The sequence below is a fragment of the Podarcis erhardii genome (assembly GCF_964252035.2).
Source record: "Podarcis erhardii genome assembly, chromosome: 4".
Taxonomy (NCBI): Eukaryota; Metazoa; Chordata; class Lepidosauria; order Squamata; family Lacertidae; genus Podarcis; species Podarcis erhardii.
Genome location: NC_138508.1, coordinates 82,078,139 through 82,088,445, shown reverse-complemented (window position 1 = coordinate 82,088,445; position 10,307 = coordinate 82,078,139). Strand labels below are relative to the sequence as shown.

The 10,307-nt window shown below is 40.7% G+C and overlaps 1 long non-coding RNA gene across 1 annotated transcript; it reads left to right on the top strand.

The window, feature by feature from the left end:
- Positions 1-1,484: 1,484 nt before the first annotated feature.
- On the top strand, positions 1,485-4,181 carry LOC309339940. The gene is made up of 2 exons (XR_014155681.1): positions 1,485-1,544; positions 1,589-4,181. It is a non-coding gene; the product is annotated as an uncharacterized lncRNA (long non-coding RNA).
- The last annotated feature ends 6,126 nt before the right edge of the window (positions 4,182-10,307 follow it).

The window sequence follows — 10,307 nt, the reverse complement described above, 5'->3', positions numbered from 1 at the left end:
TGCACACATCGAGCAGTGCAAGATGAGTCCAGAATCATGGATAATGGCTGCTTGCCATTCTGCTTTTAGCTTACAGCAGAAGAACAATGGTAGCACTATGAACTCTCTATCTGGAAGCATCCTGACAGATTTCCAACTGTTTCCAAAATCCTGTCCTTAGGAATGATTCATACGGACAGCAGAAGGGGCTATATCTACTTCTTAATGTTTCTTTCCCCCTTTCTGCTATCACATCATAGGTTGAAAAAATAAATAGCAGCCATTCTTTTCTGCTCTTGCCCCGTATGCATGCATGTTATGTCTTTGTTCTCCCGTTGGTGACTCTTGTCGTTTCTTTTACCCCCTCAAAATATTTGCAGAATAGGTGGAGTAGGAGTAAAGCAAGTGTTCACATAAGGAGGCTATTCATAAAGTACAGCAACCCTACCTTGGCCTCATTTCTGTAAATGTTATGAGCTCACAGGATGAGAGCCCTAATCATAACAGAATGGCTAGAATCAAAAGAGCTACTTTAGGTTCATTGAAAGAGCTGGGGTATGCTAGTGAGATTTCGGAAAACCTTTCTCCCCTTAGAACAGCAGAGCCCCATGCCAAATCACAAGCTGCTTTTGAAACATTTTTCATTTATAAATGCAGCTTATTTCTATGGAACATGGAGGGCTGCTGTTCAATAAATGCAGGGCTAATGCTGTCTTATGTATTTTTAAAATTGCATATAAGAGTATTAAAAAATCTAATGTTCTAATTTGAGTTGCTGCTTAGCCCAAAACCCTCCAACCGAACAATTAAATTGGTACTTAATATTAAAAATTGTTCAGCTCATTCTGGGATTTTACAATGTGTCTTGTTTTTATGTGTGCACAAGTCTTAAAGTCTGCATCTGCTTGGGGGAAAGCCAAGATTCTCATGGCTTCACCAGCTGGGTCCTTCCATCAAAACACTCCAGATAAAATTGGTTCAGCTGGCAAGCTTGTAGAAGTTACTGTTCCTCTATAATGGAAAAGTTTCAAGTGACTGATAGTCCTAGTGCTAAGATTACACTGACCTCAAAGACTGCAATTTTCCATTGGGAAATTCCAAAAGCTGGATTGGCTTAAATGTTTAGTCTTGCTTATATATTAACACTTGTTTAAGAGAAAGAGAGGGAGAGGAAGAGAAGAAGAAGAAGAAGAAGAAGAAGAAGAAGAAGAAGAAGAAGAAGAAGAAGAAGAAGAAGAAGAAGAACAACAACAACAACAACAACAACAACTAGCCCCAACCCTTTGTACAACACAACAGCAAGGGATCCTGGGGTCAGTGCCGAGTCTGGTTTGGAACACGTGAAAAGTGCTTGTACGTGACTCTGCCATTAAGCAACTTTAACAAGTTCATAAACTAAAACATGGTGAAAACAAAACAAATTCCTTCCAGTAGCACCTTAAAGACCAACTAAGTCAGTTCTTGGTATGAGCTTTCGTGTGCATGCACACTTCTTCAGATAAAACATGGTGAGTTAGGAGTTCCAGGTGTTGGCAGAATGAAAATTAATATACTGGGCTTTTCTAGTGTAGAAATATAGCAAATAACAGTTTCTCAGCCTTTGTCCCAGTGACACATGATTCAGAATCGGAATAGCATGTATTGTGTTAGTCCATATACTATAGCAGAATAGAAGACAAACGATTTACTTATGTAGCAATATAGGCATATTTCATGTGTGCACATTGGTGTCTGTAATGCTACACACCATAAAATGTGAAGAGAAGATACTCATTTCCAAGCAAATGGGAATCTCTTAGCTGCCTTGAATCTTTGGCCATTTAGTTTCATCGGATGTCCATTGAGCTCTAGAGTTAAAAGAGAGAAAGAAAACTTTTTATTTATCTACTTTTTGCACACCATGAATATTTTATTATTATTAATAATAATAATAATAATAATAATAATAATTTCAGAAAATATATACACTGATTGTACAAAAACCTCAAAGTGGTTTACAAAAATTGTAATTGTATGTGCCTCCATTGTGTTTCCTTCTTTCCTGCCTTTTTTTTCTAAACAAAAAGCCCCAAATGTTGTAACTTTTCCTTATAGGGAAGTGGCTCCATCCCCTTGATTAGCCTTTTCCCAACCCTTTCTAGCTATACAATATTATTTTTGAAGTGAAGTGACTAGAACATTTAGTTTAAAGAAAATATTTGACATCCTCAGATGTTGTTTTTCTTAGAAGGGCTTGATTTTTCTCTATCCTGGGTAAGGGTGGATCTTCCAGAGATGTGCATGCAGACTGGCCCAACTGGTTATGACCAGTCATTTCACTTACAAGCTGGGCCTGAAGGGTTGTAGCTTTTTGTCCAGTTGATAGCTGGAGAAGCAGGAAGGTGTGGGGAAATTACTAGGGGTCTATGAGGAAATGTTGACTGACATGTAGCATCTGCAGCTTTTTAGCTTTGGAAGAGGAAAAGGCAAACAAGGGGGAAGGGATGTGATATAGAACAGGCTTCCTCAGCCTCGGCCCTCCAGATGTTTTTTTGGCCTACAAATCCCATGATCCCTAGCCAGCAGGACCAGTGGTCAGGGATGATGGGAATTGTAGTCTCAAAACATATGGAGGGCCGAGGCTGAGGAAGCTTGATATAGAATTATATGTATGGTGTGTAGAAAATGGATAGGCCTCTCACATAATACTATTACCTGAGGTCACTCAATGAAGCTGAATGGTGGGAGGTTCAAGGCAAACATCTTCATACAGCACATTGTTAAAACTTGGAATTTGCTACTGCAAGATGTGGTGGTGGCTACCGTTAAAAGCAGTTTTAAAATGGGATGAGACAGATTCACACAGAATGTGGTGATCAATTGCTACCAGTGGGCTTATACTAACTCCAGCATCAGAGGGTCATATGCCCTTGAATACCAACTTCTGGGCATGGCAGGAAGGATGAGTGGAAGAGTACTGTTGTGCTCACATTTGACTTGTGGGCTTCCTAGAAGCAACTGGTTGGCCACTGGGAACAGAGGACTGGACTGGATGAGCCTTTGACCTGATCCAGCACAGCTCTTAAGGCTCATGCCAGAATTCTGTTGGGCTAATAATAAAATAGTGTTGACCAGTGGGGTATCTAAGTAATTTTAGACCCTAGACTTAATGGTCATGTGGCAGGGGTGGGTGGGTTAGCCAGTCATGTTTATGAACTCAGCCTCAAGGTCCAGCCTTAGCTGAATCACTGCTGCTGAGCAGATACAACTTGGTATTGGCAGGCAGTGGGTGTTCCCATTGCTGGCTGTATTAAGCATACTTTTAACAGGTGGCAATGTGGGACAGGGTTTATTACGAGTAGGTGATCAAATGTTAATCTGTAGTATTATTAATCCCCTTTCAATTCAGGAGAAATCTGAATGTTGGTCTGCTTACAGATTTTGACCTCCAGAATTCTGCAGGGTGCTGGAAACCTAAACTCAGTCATGGAGTCAAGGACATTGACCAGGTTCTTATTCTTCAGTGTTAAATGCATATACAGTGGTACCTCGGGTTAAGTACTTAATTCGTTCCGGAGGTCTGTTCTTAACCTGAAACTGTTCTTAACCTGAAGCACCACTTTAGCTAATGGGGCCTCCTGCTGCCACTGCACCACCGGAGCACAATTTCTGTTCTCATCCTGAAGCAAAGTTCTTAACCTGAAGCATTATTTCTGGGTTAGCGGAGTCTGTAACCTGAAGTGTATGTAACCATAGCATTTCTTTTTGTAATTCAGTATTGTAGTTTGCCCTTTCATTACAGAATGGAACTATTCACTAGATGTGACTTTAAAAGTTTTAAAGCTTGTATTATGTTTGTTTATTGTAGAATAGTTATCCAATTTATTCTGCCTCTGCACTCTCCTTTTGCCAATTGACTTCACTTCTGGCTCTCTTTCTGAATATAACTGTGAGCCCTGAAGTCTAATTTAGTAAGTTTTATTGCAGTACTGCTTAGGGGGGAGCTAGGAAAAGGATCTTATTGTGTTGTTAGAATAATTAATATGTCTACTGCTTCACAATGTTTCCCAAACATCCCTTTTCATTTTCCCTGCCTTTCTGGACCTCTTGAACTGATTTCTTCTTGCTACTTGCTGTTAGTGTTTCCTTGAGGCCCAGCAAAGGATATAGCTGGGTTAAAAAGGTCTCATTGTCGTGCCAAAATAAATATTTGGAATACTGAAGCACAGTGGTTTCTTGTCTTTTTGTTAACGATTCAGGGCATTGTAACATATTTTGTCTGCTGAAAAGTGCATTGCAATGATTAATCTGATGTGATAATTAAGTTGATTCCTTTGTAGCTTATGAAACCAGGGAGCTCTGAATGACTCAGTCCTCTGCCACATCTGGAAAAAGCATTATATATTGCAAATGGGGCTTGGAACGAAAAGCTGCTGTGTATCTGCCCCTTTTAACAGGGACACACTCTTTTTCAGAGCTCTAGCCAGGCTCTCCTCCAGTATTTTGTCCCTCTCCCTAATTTTCCAACCTGCGTGGAAAAATTATGCTTCCCCAAATGACACTCAGCTTTCTGGGGTCGTTGAAATACCAGAGGGTGTTTGTTTGGTCCTCAAGTTTATCAATTGTTGCTGTTATTTTGTATTCCTGCGATCCTTGGGGTTCCTTGAGCATGCTGATAACTTAATTTTGGTTTGTCATTGACTCTTCTTTTGGCTACATAGCTGTCCGCACACAACATCTGAGTTCACTATTAGAGGGGGTGATTCTGTTAATAATCCTTCTCTTATGTCACTTCAGCTGTTGTCTTGTGGGTCAGCTAGTCAGTCCTTTGTGATTCATCTTACCCTTGCATACTGCTGTGTGCCATGAATGAGATAGCTTATAAACAGAGTGCCTGCATTGGACCAATATTTCTGCTTGCTTTTGAATGTTAAGTCATCTTCATGTGTTAGTCAGACAAAGGTCATGAGTTTTCCTCAGCAAGTAAAATTAAATTTATAATTGGAAAATACTCTTAGAATCCCCCCATCCCAAATAAGCCATGTTGCTCACAGAGACTGGCAGACACACACCACCTCTCCTTTGCCTGGCATTTTGACTAATGTTTTGAATAACCAATAAGTGGGTGTGATACTTCTGGACAGATGGTCAGAGGGTACAGGAAGCCAAGATACCATCTATGGACATGATGTGTATCTTAGAGCATATATCTAGATATGAACATTAAATGTCTAGAAAGGAGCCAAGCGGTTTCTTGGTACCTGGCTGGATTTATCAAGTTCATGTACATAAAGCTGTATACACACCATACATTTAAAACACATTTGAAGCACATTATTTCCTTCACATTATTCTGGGCACTCTAGTTTCCTCAGAGTTGGCACAAGACATTTGTGCACCCGAGGCGAACCACAGAAAGGGGTGAATGAAGATCTACATCAGAAACAAGGGAGGGAATTAAGAATTATGTCGGGATCTGCTACCCCTGCTGATTCTGCTACCTGAGGCATTCACCTCATCTTGCCTCATGGGTGGGCTAGCCCTTAGTTTACTCATTTACAATTCCCAACAAGCCTTAACAAACTACAGTGCCCAGAATACTTTGAGGGAAATAATGTGCTTTAAAGGTACAGCATGTACACAGCCTAAGACAAGGAACTGGAACTATTCACCCATTGTTCACCTGAACAATTTTTTTTCCATGAAAAAGGAGCCTTGAAGTTGTCGATCAGTAGTTAGCACCTTGATGGCATACTGAGCAGCAGGGCCAGATTTAGGTTTGATGAGGCCCTAAGCTACTGAAGGTAATGGGGCCCTTTATATGTCCAGCTGTCCTTTGTCAACAACAAATTGTCACTGTTTTTTGTGTTGAATATATGCTATATGGTAATTTATGGACCTAATAGGTATTTAAAGCCATTTGCACATAACAAAATATGCATTTTATCAAAGTAATTGTTGAACTGAAATACAATTAATAAGTCTATTAATAGTGAAAAAAAATTTTGAGGGCCCAAGAGAGTGATGCTCTAAGCTATAGCTTGTTTAGCTTATACGTAAATCCGGCACTGCTGAGCAGGCACATAGATATCCAACCCTCTGTGTTAAACGTCATAGCCAAAGGCTGGCTGATCACAGATAGGATCTCATTAAAATATTCCCAGAACTGGTAAGGAAACCCGGGAGAAGATAATAGGTATCTTAACTTAACAATTTTAATTTTAACAGAAAGGGGGGCTAAATATTGAGAGTAAATCAGTAATACTGTACTTCAGAAGTGTTACAATAACCTAAGGACCAATTAACACTTCAGTGTGGCAGGCATGCTTTGGGGGTTTACACCAATGTTCTATGTGGGAAACACACAAACTGTGAAGGGAGACATGTCTTCTTTTTTAAGAAGCATGTGGTGGACACCAAGTATACTGAGAAACCATGACTGTCTGTGGTGCCTGTCATACTTTATGTGTTCCCCACAGGTAAGCATGTGTACTGCTGTACTGAATTGGCTCCAAGAGGAAGGATAATTCCACCTTCCACACCGTGATCAAAAGGCTCCTATTGGAAATAGTTCCACAGCACTAGACACTGGATTAACCATTTTTTCTAAATACACTACATATGCAAGCAACTGTGGCAAATTTTAGAAGCGTTTTGACAAGTATAGGGAAATAATAGAAAAGCATGTCATATGAGTGAGAGGGGACTGAAGTTCCAGACTATGATTCAGCATGGGCAGGCTTGTACAGTTTGTGACCCTCCAACTCAAACAAGCCAATGCAGCAAGCCAATATCTTGACGTACTTCTCCCTGCTTTTTTCCAAGCCAGACAGGCGGCTATAATAGGGGCTTATTGTGTTCCTATCAAGCATGTTTAGCTGATGGCTGCATTTAGCTTGGTGAACAACAAGTTGCAGGCATGGCTGTTGTGCGTCCTCTGCTTTGATAGCCGTAAATATAATCTGTGGCTCAAGTCAGGTGCAACATTATTCACATCTTCTCTTTCTCCTCTGGCTCTTCCTTGTTCTAGTTGCCCAGCTCAAATTGGTATGGGTATTCTTCCTCTTCATTCAGGTACCCACTGTTGTCAACCTTACTTTTTGTCTGCTCTCATTTTTAAATTAACTGTTAGACATATGACTCAGATTCAGTGTAGCCATTATGCCCCCCCCCTTTTTTTGTATACTACTGTCATCATTTTCAGTTGACAGTTTAAGCCATGGAGCTTTTCTGAGATACTTTGTACGGTCCTGTGTTACATTGCTTATATAAAAAAAACTATTCAAAATAAAAGCAAGCTAAAACTATAACAGATTGCAGAGCTAAAAGATAAACAACCTTACTCATTGCCATATTCATTCTGAAATGTTGTTTATATAATGCTTTTTATTTATTTTTTACTTTGCCCTGCTCTTCAGCTCAAAAGCCTTCCAGAACAGTTAAAACACAATAAATGAAAATTAGACAGTTGCTGCCTTGAGCAGGCTTACAATTTTAAATGCTGTAATGGAAAAAGGAGAAATTGTGAAAGGAGGGAAACAAAGGAATGCACACACCAATTCTTAATAGTTTGCTGGATTTTCAGGTTCTTATAATGACCAGGAATGGAAACAGTTCAGGGAGAGGAGGAGCTTGATGGAGCTATATTTTTCCTCCCCATCTCTCCCTCAGCTGATGAAATGGCTGTTGCCCAGTGACCACTGAGAGAGGGACTCCATGGAAAAGCACAACCCTGCTTCAGACCTCTGTCTTTGTCTCTCTGTGCTATAAATTGATGGAATGGCTGCTACTAGGTGATAGTTGAAGAAGGGAAGACCAGATGGAGCTGGTCTCACAGTCAACCTGATGGAAATACCATGCTCCCCAACTCTCCTTCTGCTGTACTGAAGACTGTGGGCTGAGAGGCTTTGGCTTAGGGTCTCCTGCGCTGACAGATATGCCACCTCCATGGGGGATATCTGGACACACTATATACACAGGTGAAACATGCAATTGGTGGAAGGTTGTGTGTAAAGCCCACCATAACAAAGCCTTGTAACTTGCATGGAGGGAAAGATAAAGAATGTGTTTATTGAATAAGAATCAAATATCTTGCATATACCTTCTCTCTCTCTCTCTCTCTCTCTCTGCAGGGGTAGCCACCAAGGTTCCCTAACTACTAGATGGCCGGTCTAGAAAGAGGAAGACTGAGAAGTAAGGAATGAGGCTGTGGCATCAGATGCATTATGCTACTCCAGGTGACCTTCTGTTCTGCTATGGCCTGGCATGCTCTGGGGCTGTTTGGGGTGATAACATGATCAGGAGGTGTCTGCCATGGCATGCTTGATGAGGTGCATGGTAGCCATCAGCACATTAGGAATGTGCTCACAATGGCCTGGGCACTGACATGCAGTAGACATCCCTGGCTTGAAATTTTCATAGCAGCTAACCCTCATAATAATGATGACATTGCCTTTAGCATAACCAGTTGCAACATACCTGGTGTCAGGGAGGCTTCTCCTCCATTCTCCTGATGTCTACGCCCCCAGGCACATGTGCTTGGCCAGCATGCCATGGACTCACCAACCCACCCACTCACCTTAACCCATGGCCAGCTTCCTCTGTTCCCTTCCCAGCTGCTGCATATGCACCCTTAGTCCCTTGACAAGTTCCTGGATGATGATGCCAATCAGATTTGTGGTTCTGGCTTCTCTTTATTAGAACGTTGGGAGCATCCTGCCCCAGACTTTTTCAGTCAGTATCTCAGTATGGGCTATGTATAACATATCCCCCCCCCAAGGTTATTTGAACCAATGTCCCTGGGAGCATTCATTGATGTGTCCCTACCAGCTTAAGGCTGCCACCCTAAACAAAATTATTAGAGAGTAAGTCCCACTGAACCCAGTGAGAATTACTTTTGTGTAAGCGTGATTAGGATTGCACTGGACACCACATACATAATTCTTATGAATGCTTATTCACATGTGAGAGCAGTTTTGGTCTATTATGATTTTCCTTCTACACTGCGGATAGCTCAGTTGGTAGAACACGAGACTCTTAATCTCAGGGTTGGGGGTTTGAGCCCCACATTGGGCAAAAGATTCCTGCATTGCAGGGTGTTGTACTAGATGATCCTCGTGGTCCCTTCCAATGCTACAATTCTATGTGAGAACAGTTTTTGCCTGTTTTAATTTTTCTGTGTAATTTCATTTCAGGGCTTAATATCAAGCTGAAATATTGTTCCCTATCTAGTTTTGGCTTATTCCCCCCACCCCCTAAGTTTTGTTCCCTCCTGCCCTTTTCTAGTAATCAGGTATATATGCTTGAAAGCCTAAACAACAGGGAAGAACCTTGAAAGAAAAATGAAGAGGTTATTGCTTAATTATCAGCATTGTATATCAAGTAATGTCTGATCATTCAGCAAGGCAAAGAAGTGCCAACTTCTCTGTTCCCAGTAAATAATGTAGGCCCACAGTTTTGTTGACAAGCACATCCTGGAGTATTTTGGGAGTATGACAGACTGCCTGAGGGAGGGGGATTGGGTTAATTTCCGTTGAGTACATCCTGTGCGAATGGAATGGCTTCAATTAAGAGTGTACATTACAGAAAATACTCTTCAGTTTACAACTGCTGAGAATTCTAAGTATGCTAATTGTGTGTGTGTGTGTGTGTGTGTGTGTGTGTGCATTTTAAATCAAGAGAATATGGTCTTCAGTCCATTTTGGCCAGATGTTTTAAATCCTTTACAGATGCTGGCAGTGTTACTGGGCTTCTGTATCCCTATAATTTAATGGATCCTGAGGACAGTATGGAGAGTAATAGTACTAAGGTTAGAATACAAAATCACATGCAAGAGCACAGTTCTATAGAATAGCCGCAAAAAGTGCTGAAGGCCACAGAACTGTAATAGCAATGGTGAAAGGAGGGAAAAAGGTAACACCCATTCTTAAAAGTTTGCCAGTTTTATACTATATATTATATTGTATATATTAATGAGAATATGTTTGCAATAAAGTAGGCAAAATATCATTGTCGTTGCAAAGTGTATATTTCAGAGAGGCTTGCAAAGAACCATGCAGCACAAAAATAATTATTTTTGTATTGAAGAATGCTCAGCTGACAGCAGACAGGCTTCTGGATATGGTCCTGTTCCTCAGATGTAACCTCCAAAAACATTCCCCACGAGGAATTAGCAAACATTCTTACTACCAATGCAATTATTTGCTAAGGGGGAGGTATCAACTTGTCAACAAAAACTCACCACCTCAAAAATGTTTCAAGACCCTGATTACTTTTTCTACAACTGGGAGAACTTCAGAAAAGAAGTAATTAAACAAAAAACAAACAAAATTATAATTAATTTATTCTAC